Source organism: Cupressus sempervirens, chromosome 3 (assembly GCF_028749045.1).
Source record: "Cupressus sempervirens isolate cs-2001-9-10 chromosome 3, ASM2874904v1, whole genome shotgun sequence".
NCBI classification, from domain to species: Eukaryota; Viridiplantae; Streptophyta; class Pinopsida; order Cupressales; family Cupressaceae; genus Cupressus; species Cupressus sempervirens.
In genome coordinates this window covers 471,960,145-471,980,129 of record NC_143120.1, presented here as the reverse complement: position 1 = coordinate 471,980,129, position 19,985 = coordinate 471,960,145, and the positions used below count along the sequence as shown (strand labels likewise).

The 19,985-nt window shown below is 34.7% G+C and overlaps 1 pseudogene; it reads right to left on the bottom strand.

Annotated features, from left to right (window-relative positions):
• LOC149567188 (endoglucanase 25-like) overlaps positions 1 to 19,451 on the bottom strand; it is a 109,645-nt pseudogene extending 90,194 nt beyond the window's left edge.
• Positions 19,452 to 19,985: the final 534 nt, after the last annotated feature.

The following is a 19,985-nucleotide window of genomic DNA, read 5'->3' as shown; positions in this document are numbered from 1 at the left end:
TCATTAAAAGTAACTACACAACCCTCATCACCGAGTTGCCCTGCTGAAATTAAATTTCTACTTAGTTTTGGAACATGTCTTACCTCATGTAGTAGCCAATGATTCCCATTCTGCAACTTAATCTTAATTTTTCCCTTTCCAACAATCTGACAGGGTTCATTATCCCCCAAATAAACAAGCCCAAAATCCCCTTGGACATAATCAATGAAATAACCTCTATGAGGTGTAGCATGAAATGAAGCACCAGAATCTAAAACCCATGAATCATCAACACTCTCTAAAGACAGAAGCAAAGCATCCTCTTCGGATTTGTTACTTACCACATTTGCCTCCTTGTCTCCATCTGATTTATCTCCTTCATTTTTCTTTCGATTCCAGCAATCTTTCTTTTTGTGCCCTGGTTTCCCACAGTACCAGCAATCATTTGGTCCTCTCGATTGAGACCTCCTCCCCTTTGACTTTCCTCTTGATTTCCCACGATTTCCAGAGTTACTTCCTCTTTCAGTCGTTCTGCCCCTGCTTTGTGCATTTAAAGCACTTCCTGATGTAGATCCACCTGAGGATTTTCTATGATTTTCCTCACTTAAAATAACACTGATCACATCATCATATTTTAGGGTACTAGATCCAGGAATAGAATTACTCACCGCCATTACCAAGCCATTCCAGCTTTCACGCAAAGAACACAAAATCAAGAGAGCCCTAATTTCTTCATCAAAATTGACACCCACAGAAGATAATTGACTATTAATAGTATTAAACTCATTTAAATGATTTGCAACAGATCCACCTTCTGCCATTTTCATATTAAATAAATGCTTCATGAGAAATACCTTATTTGAAGTGGAGGGCTTTTCATACAGTGTTGCTAGGGTTTTCATCAAATCTTCTGTCATCTTTTCTTTTGTAATATTAAATGCCACCGATGGTGCCAAGCATAACCAAATGCTTTCGAGTGCCTTTCTATCCAAAAGATCCCATTCAGCCTCTGACATAGTTCCCTGATTCTTGGCTTTTCCTTCCAACGGCTTCCATAAATCCTTCTGATATAAATAGTCTTCCATTTGCATCTTCCATAACTGGAAGTTCTACCCATTAAACCTGTCAACCCTCAACTTACCCTCATCTGTCATCGCTCCCACTCAACTGTGAGACTCCCACTTAACCGTGAGACTTTCTTGCAGAGGATAACTGAAAGACAACCTTACTCTGATACCACTTGTTAGGATAAACCACGGACAGAAATAAAAAAACTACATGCAAATATAACCAATAACAAAAAATAATAGAACACACAGAAATGAACACAAGGCACCAAGATTTAATGTGGTTCACCCAATCCCTGGGCTACGTCCACCAAACAACAAGTCCGATCTTATTACAATCCAGTGATTACAACCTAATTACAATTTGTAATCCCTTACAGCTCAATACCGCCGCAAGAACCAATTTCATATCACAACATATGAAAAATACCCAACCCTAAGCCCTTTTTATACAAGTATTAAATCGCTTTAGGGTTATAACATGTACAGTACTTTCCTGATCAGTCACCATAATCTAACACAACTTCCTTCATTTCAAGTACGTTCAAGCATCTTTATGGTTACGAGAGATTTCTACATCCATCAATAAGGGTTTATACAAGGTGCATCAAACATTTAGACCTTTCTATATACTTCCTTTTATGAAATTTAATCTTATTTTTAAGGTTGACTCCTAGATTAAGTTTTGACCAAGGAAAACCCCTTTAGATAAAATTTTGTCATATTTTTGTGTGCACAAGACATGTTATAGAGCTATCACACAAAATTCAGATAGGTCAAAAACTTTTGGAGGATATTGTAACACCCCACCAAGGGATTCAAAAGAATAAACCTAAAGTTTAACTAAGTTTGCCAAACATTTTTTTTTTTTGAAACAAGAAGAATAACATACACATCAAACAAAAAGTAGCGAAAGCAATAACACAAAATCAACTAAAGCATGCATGACAGGTTACATTCCTTAAGGATCCCATGATGTTGAATTACATTTAAATTTAACTAATACTAACTCTAACAACTACCACATCCATATGAAAGAATAGTTAAAAATTTCAAAGTCCATAATATACATTTGTTCTGAATGCCTCTTGGAAAATTAATTTGGAATGCTCAATCATCCACTATACATGTCACAGGGTATGAAAGGCTAAGAGAATATACATATGTAGAAATAGAAATAAAGATACATCATCCTCCTCAAATCCATGATACAAAGTATAGTAAAATAAATGAAACCATCCACCATAGATGATACATCCATCCATCATAAAAGATATAAACATCCAACATAAAACACAACTATCCATCATAAAACATAACTAACTAAGTACGCGGTTCCTCCCAATTATCAATAGCATCATTAGACTATCATGGGCCCTAGCCATCCCCTATGTGTAACATCCCAAGCCACCAATTAGATCATCATTACTATTGTAATAGGGACGTCACTACTAACACATGCTACAACATATGCATAAGGAAATCTAACATACTAGAATAAAGCATAAGATGATCCTACAAGTAGATAACATCACCTATCACATGTTAATCATCAATATAAGGAAATGTGTCAGTAATAACATCATCTAAACATGATAAGAAACATCCCAAGAAGCTCCAGCCATAGTGACTATGGACGGATCTCAATGGTAAGAGTGGAAAAGCACTACCACCCGACCACATGAAACCTAAATGGTCCACTCCCTCCACGCTGAGGAGATAGTCTCGAGTCCCAAATAGGGTATCAAAAATATAACAAAAATACTCTCTAAGTCCAGGAAATACTAAAATCAATCTAACTCAAAGGTTCTAAAATAGATCGACATCTAGATCCAGAGGCATACAAGACACGTAGAAATCTACTATGTAAGTGAGCAAGTGTCATCGCATGAATCACGTTTAGAGTTACCCAAGCAGTCCCTTAGGACTCCCGAGTCCCTATTGATCCCACTGTGGCCACTAGTCTCCTCTTGTACTGACAAGGCATACTATGGAATGCAAGGTTGCAACCAAGCGTTCTCTCAACTCCCATCCTAGTCTGTAGTAGCACTTGAGGCATGGGTGAGAATATACAATTAACTCTTATTAGTTTCATTTCACTCTCATTTAGTGTAATGTTTTCACTTATTAAAACAACTTACAATGGGTTACTTTCAGAGCCACTTAAAGCCCCCGACCCCCATTGCAAGCCACTTCCTGACACTACATGCAAATAACCTACCATAGGCTCATAACATTACAAATCAATAATCATATAAAAATCACCTCAGCCCTATACAAGTGACTGAAAAGCATCCAAAGATAATCCACAATATTCACATCAATTCTCCACGAACAACTGGAAAGCACCAAAAGATAATCCTAATAATCACAACAATTCTCTATGAGCAACTAAAAGGCATCAAATGATAAATCACAATATCCATCGATTCTCAACGAGCAACCAGAAAGTATCCCAATAATACTGATCAATGACTCAACATGGTTAAGTCAAACATGAAATCATCAAGAACAAAGCAAACACTTCAGTCCCATCAAGGCGACTAGAAAGTAACCCAAGTATAACTGATCGAGGATTAAAATGGTTAAGTCAAATATCTCATAACATAAGTCTCAATATCCCACAAAGACACTGAAACATAGTAACCAATAATATAAACACACTCAACATAAATCATACCATCACATACCATGGTTGAGTAAAAATAATCAAGATCGAGATTAACATCAGCATAATATCACAAACATATAACCCCTGAGCCTCTAGTAACAACCTAAGACTAGTCAAAGCTAGATCAACCCAAAAACCACAAAGCATAGACAATACGTAGAAAACATAATAGTGTCACAATTCAATTTGATTTGAAAACACACAGTTGAGTTAAACAGTAATATTTAAGTTTTCTAGTTTAATGTATGTTTCAGGTAGATACAATTCATCCTTTACCCCTGCCATTAACATATTCTTTTATTCAAATAATTATGCAATCACCCCTATATTGGTTTTTAAGTTGATTTTCTAAAATATTCCAAGAGAAATTATTTAAATTATTAAATAATACATATCGATTTTCAAATAAAATAATTTACAATTTATTAAGATTATTATTATCGATAATTTAAATGAATTAAAATTCCATTAAGTAACTTTAATTATCAATTAAACTTACCTAATTTACAATGAATTAAGTTAATTAATAATTACATGACTATATTAATATCTCAATGATTATCAATCACTTAATAATTAAAAAAATTAACAATAAATTTTATTAATTAAAAATTAACTATATTTCAATGCATTAATATTTAAATTAATAAATAAAACTTATTATAATAATATTAAAATCTTATTAATAAATATTATTAATAAAATAATAATTACTTATTATTAAAATTGTTAATAATTTAATAAAACTATTGTTAAATTTATTAATAATTAACATTTAAAACAATTAATAAAAATTTAATTAAATAATACATTAAAAAAATCAAACAACATTACCAACAATTTAATAAATCGCTACACTGTTAATATAAATAAGGTCGTATGGCCCTACCCTCTGTCGCAGGGCCTGCGACAGCTATCGTAGTACCTACGACAACGGGTACAACTACCACTAGCACAGGTAAGGGAGTTGGGAGGTGGGGGGTGGTGGCCCCGCCTCGCCCCATAAATATATTTATTTTAAAAAAAATTAATATAACTTTTCCAAAACAAGACACCCTCCTCGCATATTATATATATATATATATATATATATATATATATATATATATATATATATATATATATATATATATATATAATGTTTTTTTTTTAATAACATTTACAATATTAGTCTGATAGGAAAAATAAGTTGAACCATCCAAATTTTCAATATAGGATTTTCATTTCCAAAATCAAACCCTTTCCAAATTTAATTTCTCAATTCCATTTTAATTCAAACCCAAATCCTAATTTAATTCTAATTTCTTTCAATTGTAGAACAAAGTTTTCTAAATAGTTTTTCAATCTAGATTTACAAATGAAATTGAATAGCAAAAGATTCAAAACGAACTAACAAAATTTGAGAAAAAAAAATTCTACAAGCATGAAGTAGACAGAACATATTGAATTACATAATTCATTTAGTGATCAAAACACAAGACCCTACCTGAGCCTGATGCTAATACGTAACCACCTGAAAATTGTGAGAGAATTTGCTTCTATCCAAAAATCTCTCTCTGAAAATTTCCCAGAAATTCCCTTCCAAAATTCACTTCCAGTTTTGTTTCCAAAAATTAACTTCCAAACTTGCTTCCAAAATTTGCATCCTCCAAAATGAACCTTCAAATTGTGATAAAGAGTTCTCTCCTTAAATTGGAGCACTAATTGTGCGTTCACCCAGGAGAACTCCTTACTCACAACCCTTAACTCATTATTAACTTTTAATAATCTTTTCTTTATCTTTTCCCATGCACATTTAATTGAATTATTAGATTACTTTATTTAATTTTTACTTGGCTTCTTTTTTATTTAATTTATTAAATTTAACTCATTCATGCATCATGCGAACTTAAAACTTTTTAATAATTTAATATATTTTCACTTTTTAATTTATTTTTGAAACTTAATTGGTAAAATATTTACTAACTTAAATAATAATAATATTTAGCATTTATTTAAAAATGAACTCTAAATATATTATTATTAAATTAAATAAATATTATCACGTTCTAAATTTATTCTTATAATCTTTTATCTTCAAATTTAATTCTTTTTTATTTAATTAATTTCTCAATTAATTAAATATTAAAATATCATAATAATTTTCCATTAAATTAAATGATTAATTTAATCTTTTAATTAGACTTAATTAATAGAAAATTTACCAAAGACTCATAAAACAACATACAAAAACCCATCAAAGAAAAACACATACAAATTCAAACTAAAGGGTTATAATCACGAATTAACGTCATTCGACGCATTCGAAGGGTACTCAACTTGGATACTTGTCCTAATTTTCAATTAGGACAAATGGTTTAAAGGTTTAATATTTGGACTCAAGAATTTTATCTCCCCTCTCTTACCATTGAGATAATGTGATAGGGTATGCTCATCCTGACAATTCAGGGAAGTCGATACTCGGTACCTACAACTTGCATAAAATCCATGCATGTACAAACACAACATTCTAAGCTAAACAGTCAATGGCAAGAAGTGGTGCATCGTGTAGATCTCGATTAGCAGGTGACTACAATGCCCTTCCTTAACCACATCAGAAATGCCATACATAAAGAAAACAAACACGCACACCATACACATGCAGTATGGGGTAAGTATCCATAAGAAAACACATGATAATAAACCATCTAACTAATCATCATCAATAACTGAAAGCATTGTAATAATCATCATACATACATGAAATAGAGTACCAAGTAATCTCATCATATAATAAACTGAATGTAAAATAATAAATGATAATCTGAAAACAATGCCACCAATCATAAGCATAAAACTAGCCTAAAAGAGTTCTGCAATGATAATAGAAATGCGAACTAGGGGTAGGCGCTATAGATATCCAAAACATTTAGTCAAAAACATCAGGTATAGATTTTCATTGTTGTCTTCTACCTAGGCACAAATAATAATTACGACTTTGAGCCTATATTTTATTCCCAAATTTTAGTTATATGTCATAGCTACTCTTTGGTTTCCATTTCTAAAGATTTCATCACTTTCTAAGTTAGTATTAGTCTTTTATTTCGAATTTTTCAATAACTTTTCTAATTTATCATCTACATTATACTTTTCCCATCATTTCTATTTTATCATTACAATATTTAGTTCAGGATCACTATTCCACCTAACCCTTAAGTCTCCTTTTGAGCCTAGTGGGGCATTATCCTTATATATGTACAATCATGAAAAAGAGGGAAAATTTACATATTTGCATTGCTTCCCTTTTCACCTTGTACAAAAGAATACACCAAATTTCCTTGATCATGATTAGTGCCTCTCGACTACAAAAAAAAAAAGGAATACATCTTAGAGTACCATCTCTCTATCAATCTATTAATCATATATGTATTATCCTGAATTTTGGACATATATGTAAGAGTATAACCCTAATGTATTCAATATGTCTCATCCCTTAATAATCAAAAGATGTCATAATGCTAAATATGGTACACAACTCTCTTGAGTATAAAATGGATGCAAGAGGAGCTATATTACTCAAAGGATATGATAGATGATGATGTACCCTTAAAATATTTAACTTACTAAATCACATGAATTTTGTTCCAAAAGTCAATATTATATGTCATTTGTTGGTTGCAATGCTAATATGGGAACTGATGTGCGACAATAATTGCTTGCAAACCAAATTGATGCACCTATGTAATCAATTTGAAATTGCAATTCACATATATGCAACTTCATCACTATAAGACAAATGTGTCACCAAATTAGTAGTCAAAATTAAATACATTTGACTATATCAATTCTCTTGTAGTTGCGATTAATTTGATAGCAATTGTGTTGCAACATTCTACACAATTATTCCACTCATCTTGGAGCATGAAATCTACCTAAAAACAATAAAATACCAAAAATAAGGAAAGGGCTACTTAATGAGGGATCCCCACCTATAGGTCATATGTAGATCTACACATGATGAGCTCAATGACCATGCTCTAGAATGTCAACCATAACCATAGCTTCAGTACTTTGGTCTTAGGGCCACCTCCTCTCCAATTAATCAAAACTAAAACAAACAAAAATGAGGATTTAAATCCCTAAAAGTGGTATTTATATATGACATTTGACCTAAAGGGGATTCTTCATGCACCTTTTAAAATTGCTTGTTGTACATTTTATCTTCTAAACCTTGTAGATTTGATAAATGGACATTGTTTTTGTAGTCAAGCATATAAAATCACATTGTGGACAAATCAAACTCAAATTTCAAAATTTTCATTATAATCTTTGGGGAGACACATATTCCTTCTGAATAGGACGTGACCTAAATTTTTTCTTTGAAACAACACTCAAATTCTACTGTCTCAAAGAAGGGCACAATGTAGACATTGAAAGCTATCAACAACCTACAAGAAACATTTTACTTACTTTTTTCCTAATTCATAATATTATTTTAATTTAATAATTAAAATAATATTATTATTCAATTTTAAATTTAAAAATTCAAATTTTCCTCTCATCGCATCATACATAACATATGGATGCTCACGAGAGTGTCTAAAAGAAAGATAAATTTTAAAGGGAAAAAAAGACTTTCTAGACTTAAAAGCATACACAAATAGTCTATTGACTGAAAATAAAACAAAATAATAAATAAATAATTATATGATTAAATCCAATTCCTAAAATTAAACTTAAATTACTTGTCAATCATTTCCATTAAAAATACATATATACCCGCATGCACACATTAAAAGATTAAAAAAGACTAAAAAATTAAACCAAACCCAAAACCAAACCTGCAATATTGGCATTATATTCTTCATTCCCGTTTGGTTGCTGGAATTAACCTGGAATAAGGAAATGAAAATAGGAAAATTGGAATAAATGTATTCCAATTTTGGCCCAAAATGAGAATAAATCTAATTCTAGGTTCTGCAATTAGATTTATTTTCATTTTGGGCAAAATTGGAATAAATTTATTCCAATTTTCGTATTCCCGTTTCCTTATTCCAAATTCCAGCAACCAAACGGGTTAACACAATTTCAACGAATATTGATCGTCACGATTTGCCAAGACGTCTAGGGTTCGAATCCAGCAAGTTAGAGGACCAGATAACATTGTAGAAAAAGTTGCATATCTCTTCAATGAATCTTCCGCTAACAGACTCTCTCGTAGCTGTAAAAAAATAGAGTGTCGTTGATAAGAAGAAAAAAATAGGTAACCGTTGATAAGTTAAAAAATAGAAAATTAGAGTACCGTTAACATCATCTATTATATATATGTGCGCAAATCGCCCTCTAATTTACACAGTTAACATTTTTAGAGTTTTTCTTAGCAGTGAGGAAACCCTAGTAGTTTTGGAGCTCTGTATTCAAAGATGTAGAGAGGGTTGGTTGATTAAATTTAGAACCTATGTCGCTGATCAGAATGGAGAGGTGTGTGGAAGGGGAAGAGAATGTGTGTGGAGGAATCCTCTCCCCTGCCTCTCTGAATGAGAAGGGGGAATTTATAGGGATTTTGGGGTTCAAAAGGGATGCCATTAACAAAGATATTGAAGCAGGAAAGCTCTACTTGAAAAAGATATTCAAGGGAAAGCATTTTCATGTCCTTATTTGCCTGATGTGGCATGTCTAGAAAATTCTATTTACATCAAATATTATTGTAATGTCCCCTTTTTAGCATTCATAGCATGATGTTGTCGTTAGCCTATTTCCCCACAGTCCCGTAGGCTAACCAGGACATTAAAGGGGCTTAGAGGCCATTTGGCCTAGATAGTTTCAGTTGCAGGTCTTTCTGAGGGGTTTTGAGGCAACTTTAGGCATACTTACTATTTAAAGTAAGTCATCTTGGACATGGGCGGACATCCAGTGGCAATGGTATGTCGAGATCGTAATTGTTTAAAATCAACAAGAAGACTTGTTCATCATTGATAAGATTTTTTATGCATTGATAAAGCTATTTTATAAAGTTAAATTTAAATATTTAACTTTATTAATGCATAGACTATAGTTTGTGGGAAATATTTAAATTAAAAGAGTCCCCTTTATTTTATAACACATTGGAGACATAAGTTACATAAAGGGAGTTATGTTTTATCCCACATTGAGAAAACGAAGGATTGAGCTCTTGTGAGAACACTATAAAAGAAAGGGAAGAGCTTCTTTTTAGTATGCTTGGAAATATCAAAGAAATTGAAAAAAATTCTGGAGATTATGTCTTAATAGTTTGGAGGACGAAATCCCTTCAAGCTGGAAATCTTGACACCATTGAAAGATATGGTCTTGAGATTCAACAGGGTAGCAGTCTGAAAAAAGTAGATATGAAAAGCAACCCGAAAAAGCGGAACCGAAAAAGCAGGCCAAAAAAGCAGTCTAAAAATATGAAACCGAAAAAACAGGCCGAAAAAGCAGTCTAAAAAAGCAGTTCGAAAAAGAAAATCGGAAAGGCAAAACAAAAGGGGCAGCATAGAAGGAAATTATTTCAGCCATCTAAAACCAGGTTCTTTGTTAGTATTGTTTTTTAGGGTGTTATAAGCTTTCATCTGTAAGTGTGCATTATACCAGCATTATCATTTTGTAATCCATGTAAATGCCAAAGTCTTGGCCATTTTTCATGAGCATTGTAATTTTCATTGCAATTAAGAAGATAATAGTTGCTGGTGTCATTTAAGCAATTTAATATCATTATTTATCAACTAGTTAGTTTGCACACCAACCATTTGTTAAAATGCCAGTTGGTTGTAGGTGTTCATTTCTCATGCTTAGATCATATACATGCACTGAATATTGTCAAAATTAGTAGCACACTCATGTTGGGTCATTGTGTAGTCCATTATAGTCTTCTAGCACAAGATTTTCATTGATGCAAATTGAAAAAAAGTCATTTGAAGCTAGCTGAAATACTATATCAGTCATACATCCCTTGCATGTGAATTGTTTGATGAAATTCTTTGAGCTTTCATCAGCATTTTTTTGAGGGCAGATTTGAGGAGGGTTATTACAGTGGTATCAGAGCTTTCTTGCAAAGTGTTTGACAAAATGTCAAACAACTGAAGTATAAAGATTTTTGGTGTTTGAAGGAGTTATAACCTGTTGGAGTTATTACAATGGTATCAGAGCGGTTTCCTGCCATCTTATGGAGGTCTTATAGGGAATTTGGATAGCCAGATAGAGAGAAAAATGTTTGACAAAATGAATGCCAGTCTAGATCAGGGAAAGGAAAGATTCTTACAATTATTAGACACCTTAGCATAGGGATAGCGATTAGCAAAGCAAAGAGCATAGGAACAGAGTCAGAGATTTGAGCTTATGATGCAGAGAATGGCTTGTCAAATGGGGTTGAATGCTAATGTGTGTGGAGGAAATAATCAGAATGGTAATAATCTAGATGGGACACATAATGGAGGTGAACAAGTTGAGAACAATTTCGGTCATGCACCCCAGCAAACTAGGACAGTGAGTTCGCGGCCCATGATTCTCATATTTCCTCCTAGAGCTCCAGAGCAGCCCGTACCAAAGCCCCAAATCACTAATATACAGGACTAGCTAAGGAGAGATTGGGAAGCTGGAGGTTCATATTTTATTGCTGCAATCACCTTTAGGGAGTATATAGATGTGCGGATGAAGCATATGCCACGTGGACATGACAGGAACCAGAGCTATGAGCTACAGAAGAAAGTAGGGAAACTTCAGTTACCATATTATGATGGCTCGGAGAAGTCTACAGCAAGAGCTTGGGTTCAAAAGCTTGACACATACTTTGAAATGAACCCTATGCCTGAGGAAGAAGCTATTAAGTATGCAGTAATTCACCTGGATGGGTTAGCACACGAGTGGTGGCATCATGGTATGGTCACTATGGGTCATGCACACATTACCTCATATGTGGAGTTTACGAAGAGACTAATTGAATGTTTTGATAGGCCTAAGGATCGTACCTTCCCTATGACAGGCAAAAACTTGTATGAGGAGTTTAACAGACATGCTAATTCAATACAGAGAGACATTAACAAATCTTCAAGTAATGGTTTATCTGCATCATCTTCACAGGCAGAAGGGGTTTTAGATGTTGTGCAGGTTGAGCCAATTGCATCGGAAGGTGATATCATAGGCACACCGGATTGTGTGATTGACACAGATAGTGATTCCAGTACAGTTGGGCTGGATGAAGTTATAGCAATTGAGGATAATGTCATGTTTGAGGATAGTACAGTTGATCAGAAAGTGAGCATTCAGGACTTTGCAGAAAATGAGTATCAAGCACAGTTGGATGCTTCTTCACATGAGATAGAGGCTAGTAGCTCTTCACTTGGTTTGGCAAGCCAACTGAAGACAGGGGACAAGGATATTGTCACGGCTTTATCTCATCATGACAGGATGCATGGATTGATTGAGAATCACATTTGGATGATTCAACTGCAAGAGAGACAAAAAGGAGTCACGACAGGTTCTTCTTGTGACGACTTACAGCAAATCAAGGAAGGCATGGAGGCAATGAAGGTAAGTTACATACACCTACTTTCAGATCGCGATCATCTCCTTAACCTTGCAAGGATCTATTTAGATGCATTGAAGAACAAGGAGGAGGAGGTTTACCGATTTTCTCATGAGCTCGAGGATACTCGAAATTCCTTGGTGTGTATTCAGTTGGCTCTCTAGGATTCTGAGAGACATGTAGACAAGCTTTGTCTTGAGGTGAGCTCAGTTCGGGAGTTAGTGCATATAGCAGGGACTCAGTTTTCTTTTACAGTTAGGTCACATGTTGATGATTTCTTAGAGATGACAGAGTTTACAGGAGAGTCCCCAAATCTAAGTATTACAGATGATAGCTATTCTGAGGTTACTCCTTTGGACAATGTACCAGGGATAGAGTATAGGAGTTTGACCAATCGGCACAATCATGTGTCTAGTCACCTGAGAGTTGGCAAGTGAGACATTGCTATTGCGTGTGAACATTTTGATGCTGCTCACCAGTTGTTAGCAGTTTATGGATGGGGTTCTCCTGGTAGTGATGAGCAGGGAGGCAGTTATCTTTCCTTGATAGAGATCCACTCTTTATGGGAGGCTATCTGGATTTTGAAACAGAATTATATGCAGTTGGTAGCCGATAGAGATTATCTTATGGAGTGGGGCAGTACAGCATACGATGCATTATTGGCCAAGGAAGATGAGGTGAGTGAGCTTACTCAGCAGCTCGAGGTGACTTCTGAGATTCTTGAGAGTACATAGTTGGCTTTCGAGGAGTCATAGTTTCATTTGGCTAAGGTGACCATGGAGTTAGAGAGACTACAGTCTTTACCAAATTTTGTACAGTCACAAGCTATGGTGTCTGGTGATCCAAGGATGTCCATGGTCGAGATTGTCAAAGACAGTAGAGATGGGGATGCATCCATCCTTGATACTAACATTGGCATATCGGTTCTGTTCCCACTAGAGTCAAGTTCAGTTGAGTTGGGTGCTATACCAAATTGTTGTGGTATGCCTAACATGGTGGTGGCCTCTAGTACTGATGGCACGGAGACTAGAGATGTTGTATCAAAGATCATGTGTGATGTTGGTGATTCGGCAGTTGGCATGGTTCTTGCTAGTGATACTACTCCCTTGGCGATGTCTTCGGAGGTAGTAGTCAGTTCCATCTTGGTTAGTGATCGATTGCATTTAGTTTCATCTGGGTTATAGTCTGAGCCACTGACTGAGATTGGCGCATTCTATCGGCATTACACTATGAGGTATGCTCATCAATTTACCTTTGATGACCATGTTGATGAGATGATGATACGGAGATATACTTTGATTCCTAGTGCTTGTCATCAGTTATGGGATGGTTTGATGCCACAGGATGAGAGTTTTGACGAGCATGACATGGCAATAGGTTTTGTGGTTGATAGCTTGATTATACATGACTTAGAGCAGGAGTTTGGGAGTGATGCTTCAGCGATTGTTATTGATTCTACTCCTTTGGCTATGACATCTCCTGACTTAGCTAGTGATCAGTCACAGTGGGTTGTATCACTTGTTCATGGTGATTTGTTGACTGAGATTGGTTCTTTTTACCGACAATATACTAAAGGATATGTTCATTGGTTTTCTTTTGATCCATGTGTTGAGGAGTTGATGGCGGATAGGTTTGGACTGGGCTCTCATTTTTGCTATCTACCATGTAATGACTATTCACCATTAGCAGTGCATGGGTGTTATGGTTATGAGACAATGGCCGGTAATCTACAAAGTTGTGTTAACTGCAGTAGATGTACAGTGTGTGGATTCTCTGTATTTGGTGTAGTTTCATGTGGGAGTGGTCACCATTGTAGTAGAGTTGGAGTGTGCATTTCGCATAACACGATGGGTTGTGTGGATGGTGTTTATTATGTTGATAGTTTGGGTGATCTACTCTACTTGGGGTCTAATATTTTGAGGGTTTGTGCCTCGTGGGTTCCTGACTGTGGTAGTAGTGGATTTGGAGTTCATTTGCACCGTGATTCATGATTCATTTATGGATTCCTCTTGGTTAATTTTCAGAGGTTGTTGCAAGAGCCTATGTTGACTGACAGCAGTATAGTTCATGACTACATTTGGGATCCAGGTGGATTGATTGGGTTGTTGTTCGGCCATTGCTTGGGGACAAGCAATTTTGGGAAGGGCGGACTGTAATGTCCCCTTTTTAGCATTCATAGCATGATGTGTTCATTAGCCTATTTCTCCATGGTCCTATAGGCTAACCAGGACATTAAAGGGGCTTAGAGGCCATTTGGCCTAGATAGTTTCAATTGCAGGTCTTTCTGAGGGGTTTTGAGGCAACTTTGGGCATACTTACTATTTATAGTAAGTCATCTTGGACATGGGCGGACATCCAGTGGCAACGGTATGTCGATCATAAATGTTTAAAATTGACAAGAAGACTTGTTCATCATTGATAAGATTTTTTATGCATTGATAAAGCTATTTTATAAAGTTAAATTTAAATATTTAACTTTATTAATGCATAGACTATAGTTTGTGGGAAATATTTAAATTAAAAGAGTCCCCTTTATTTTATAACACATTGGAGACATAAGTTACATAAAGGGAGTTATGTTTTATCCTACATTGAGAAAACAAAAGATTGAGCTCTTGTGAGAACACTATAAAAGAAAGGAAAGAGCTTCTTTTTAGTATGCTTGGAAATATCAAAGAAATTGAGAAATTTTCTGGAGATTATGTCTCAATAGTTTGGAGAACGAAATCCCTTCAAGCTGGAAATTTTGATGCCATTGAAAGATATAGTCTTGAGATTCAACAGGGTAGCAGTCTGAAAAAAGCAGATACGAAAAAGCTCGAAAAAGCGGAACCGAAAAAGTAGTCTGAAAAAGCGGAACCGAAAAAGCAGGCCGAAAAAGCATTCTGAAAAAGCAGTTCGAAAAAGCAAATCGGAAAGGCAAAATAGAAGGGGCAGCATAGAAGGAAATTATTTTAGCCATCTAAAACCAGGTTCTTTGTTAATATTGTTTTTTAGGGTGTTATAAGCTTTCAGTTGTAAGTGTGCATTATACCAGCATTATCATTTTGTAATCCATGTAAATGCCAAAGTCTTGGCCATTTTTCATGAGCATTGTAATTTTCATTGCAATTAAGAAGATAATAGTTGGTTGTGTCATTTAAGCAATTTAATATCATTATTTATCAGCTAGTTAGTTTGCACACCAACTGTTTGTTAAAATGCTAGTTGGCTGTAGGTGTTCATTTCTCATGCTTAGATCATATATATGCACTGAATATTGTCAAAATTAGTAGCACACTCATGTTGGGTCATTGTGTAGTCCATTGTAGTCTTCTAGCACAAGATTTTCATTGATGAAAATTGAAAAAAAGTCATTTGAAGCTAGCTGAAATACTATATCAGTCATGTGTCCCTTGCATGTGAATTGTTTGATGAAATTCCTTGAGCTTTCATCAGCATTTTTTTGAGGGCAGATTTGAGGAGGGTTATTACAGTGGTATCAGAGCTTGCTTGCAAAGTGTTTGACGAAATGTCAAACAACTGAAGTATAAAGATTTTTGGTGTTTGAAGGAGTTATAACCTATTGGGGTTATTACAATTATTTTGTTGGTCTATTTTTTCATCACTCTGTTTTTTTGGGTTATCTTTTCTTGCTGTTATTTGTTTTTTTTTTTCTTTTGGCATGGCCATGCCTCCTCTTTTTCTATTTTGTTTGTGTATTTAATTTTAATATGTTTATTCTTGGTATTTTTCTTGTTTTTAAAAAAATTTTATTTCTATTTTGAATTTGTCTTTGTTTCTGGATGATGAATTTTATGGTAGCAGTGATGACAAGAAGGGAATGGGAGCAAGAAGAACTACACATCACAAGCACCAAGAAATACATCAGGTACCATCATTTGAATTTCTTTATTATAAGAAGGGACATTCGAATTTGTAATTAATTATCAATTTATATGTTATCAGCCTTTTGTTTATTTAATTATGCTCTTAAATTAGAATTTGAGAAATCTAAAATCTAATGTTTTATTTACCCTAATCAAAATAATTCTTCTATCTGTAAAGCTGTAAGATACAAAGTGGTTAATCTGGTTACCATATTTAAATTTTTAGAAATTAGTCACTTTATATAGTCTAACAGAACATATAGATCAAATCTGTGGTCTTATAATTTAAAATAAAGACTGGAGATTACCTTTAATAATAACTCACAATCTCACATCTATAGATTCATGAACTTTGAAACCTTTGAAATCTGTATCATTCTCAAACCCAAAAGTCCATAGAAATCTTGCTTCACTAAAAGTTTCAAATTCACTTTAAATTAAATGATTTCTATATGACTTTGGATTTTAAACCTCTGACTACCAGATAAACTTAGCTTTATCTTTCCATGGTTGCATATGATATGTAAAGTCTTTTCAAATCTTAACTAGGATGTCGATTTTGATGGATTGCAAAACTCAAGTCAATAATAGTTGGCTGAATTTTAGCTTGAAGTGTCCATAGTTTACCTAGGTAACAGTTGTAAACAGGGATTATTCAGTTTTCCTGCACTTTACTTTAGTTTTAATTATTATCTATTACCTATTATATTACCTATTATACCATGTTGCTTTGGGTTGGGAATATTCATCGTAGGTTCTGTAACTTTTCATACATTTTTATTCATTTTTTAAATGTTGGCTTTTGCTCTTTGTTATTTAGCTATCTTATTCAAGGTTTGGGTATATACATCAAGGGCCTTATCTAGTTTCACTACACCTTAGTTTAGTTTTCACAATTGTCTACTATTGTTCCTTAATCTGCCATTCTGATTTGGGGTTGATATCATAGGGATTATTTTCAAGTAAATTTTGATGGTTTATTTTCATGATTTTATGTGGTTTGAACTTTGAGTTGTTATTTTAATTTTGTGGGTGTTCAAAATATAGACAAAGGAAAGACTGCATGTGCCAGATCTAAAAATCTGTGACAGGATATATTAGTTTTATCAAATCTTCAATAGAGTTGTTTACTATGGGCAGAAAACCAATTTGTACATATAGAACCTCAATTGTTGTAGCTATTTTATTATGAAGTTTAGATGTCCTTTACAATCAACCTTAGGGACAAACTTTGAAAATAGATGTTGTGCATGAGTTCTTATAATGTTGTGCAGTTCCTATAATGGAATTTTCAATAGGATTATATCATAGATTCATTATTTTGTGTGAAAAAGTTCTAATGCTCTGTACATTGGAAAAGTTCTTTTCCATGCCAAAAACCTATTGATTCTTTGTCTGAAAAGTTCTTTACATGAATAATCTATGTTTTTTACATGAATAACCTATGTTTAAGTTACTTCAAGGACCTCCAGAGTTTGAAAACCTGTCCTAAAATTATTGACAAGATCTATAATCAACTTGATCATATAGAATCACGTATGATAATGAATTGAAGTAGCTTGATGTAAAAATGATTTGGTTGATACAATCATTCTTCCCATGATTAAGTTGTAAAGAAACGCCTTTAAGTATTACCCACAACTGCAACTTGTTTCAAGTTTTAATTAGTTTTATGAATGGGAGAATATGCCTTATTGTTGGCAGCAGAACTCAGACTATACCTGAAGTGTAGAAGTCGACAATTTTTTCTTGAATTATAGTTGAAATTGAGATTCTTAACTTTATGAAATAAAAATATTTAGGAATTAAACCAAAATATTTTTCTTTATCATTTTATTTGATTAAATAGAAAGGGGAAAATCTCTTTTATATGTTTAATCGTCATAGGCCTCAGTGGAGGACTCCAGTTAGTTGGCAAGACATCCAATATAGGAGATTATGTGAACCAAGGTGGAGAACCAGGATGGATAAAGTAGAAATCATTGAGTTTGTATAAGGGAGTTTGAAGTTTTTTTGGCTAGTAAGAGACAATCCTTAGAGGGAGAAAAATGTTATATGTTTTAGATTACGGTAAAAGCAGGTTTTGAAGGGACCCCGAAACCCTTTCACATCCTCAAAAAAGGAAAAAACAAGCCATCCAATAGGAAAGAGCCCATAAACCTACCGCAAAGTAGATCCAAAATCAGGTTTTACAGGGACCTAAAACCACTAAAAAAGTCCAAATAAAGTACCCAAGTTTTACAAGGACCTGGAACCTACAGTACAAGATAAAAACTAAAAGCCAGAAAATAGGACCAAACACAGGAACCAGAAGTGCCAGCCAGCAAACAGGACCTAAATAGAAACCCGACCAGAAAAGAAGACCCAGGAAACTATTGCAGTTCCATTATCATCTTCACAGCCTCCTTACCAATTTTAGCCATGTCCTAGATGGAGTTAGCAGCCGAAGAAGCAGCAGCAATCAAAGCTTTCTTCCTCGAACTCTGTCTTGTCCTCTTGCTTGGGCCCTCGGAAGATATGGTTCCTTCATTAACTCTTTTGCCCAGTGTCGTCGCAGCTGCACAAATGCTTGAGTTTACTTGCTCCATTTTTGTTCCACTTTCCCTAATGAGTACTCTAAGATTCTTCTCATAATCCTTTAGTTTTTTTGGGATATCTCCCATTTGCACCTCCATCTGTTGAATAATAGCCCAATCAGCCTCCTGGTTTTGTTGCAAGGTATCCACTTTCTTCTTTAGCCCCATTATTTCATTATATAACCAAGAATCGACTTGAAGGAAAGAGTCAGCTTTTTGTTTAGCAGAGTGAAGGAAGGAGAGTTTGGTTTCCCTCACCGAGGAGTCACCCTCGTCATCAGTAGTGGTGTGTGGTAAGGGGTCAACTTTATCAATGTGAATCCCTCCATCCAACGGCTCCTCCTCACCAGACACCACTTGAATATGGTGGCTCTGGCTCTCCTTATCATTTCCCTCAGTCTCCTTTACAGGAGTGGAATCTTTCCCCATGTTTTCCTCCTGACTCAAGATGGCTAGATCATCAATTAAATTTTCTTTCTCTTTATCACCTCCCCCAGACACGATATGAGTGTCCTCATTTTCAAACTTGCTCTGTTCGAAATTAACCTCAGTAGTATCCTCCTCTCTCCCATCCTCATTTTTGTCTTTTGAATCTAGGTAACCATCCAGGTTAGAGCTAAACTCCCTAACATCCATCATCTCCTCTTCCTCAGGGGCATCCTTATCTAAGCCTTCAGTGCTCTCCACCTCTGTATCCTCTTCCTCGATTTGTCTTTGAGAGCTGGATGGTTTCAATTTAGCCTTAATTTTCTCTTTACCACTCTCATCCATTTTACCTTTTATGGGATTAGGACTCTTATGCTTACCAGTGGACGAAGATGAAGCAATGGACTTATTTTTACAAAAACCCTCAATGAGTAAAATCAGACCTTCATGTAATATAGGTCGAGACTATTTCTTTTTATGGGCATTCAAACTTTGGAGCAAAGAAAACTGCAAATAGAAAGGGAAGGAAATTCTATCCTTGTACCTGAAATGGTTGAGGAAGACAGTGGAATTTATGCACCCTTTTATTTCTTCCATCAAGGATGAAGTACTCGCGAATACAACCAAGCACATCACGCCATATACCTTTTATCTATTGCACATCATAGAAGTCGCCATTCTTTTCCAATAGCAATTCCTCTTCTTTCATCTTCGAGAATTTTTTGTAGGCCGCATTGGAAATGCTGGTTTGCTTCGAAAACTTGATGCCTTTCATGGGGAGGCCAGTGACCTCGGCAATGAATTCCTCCGTAAGCTTTACAGACATTCCATGTAAAGTAACTTTGTCGTCCACCCAGTTTTTGAAGAAGGCAGTGGTGA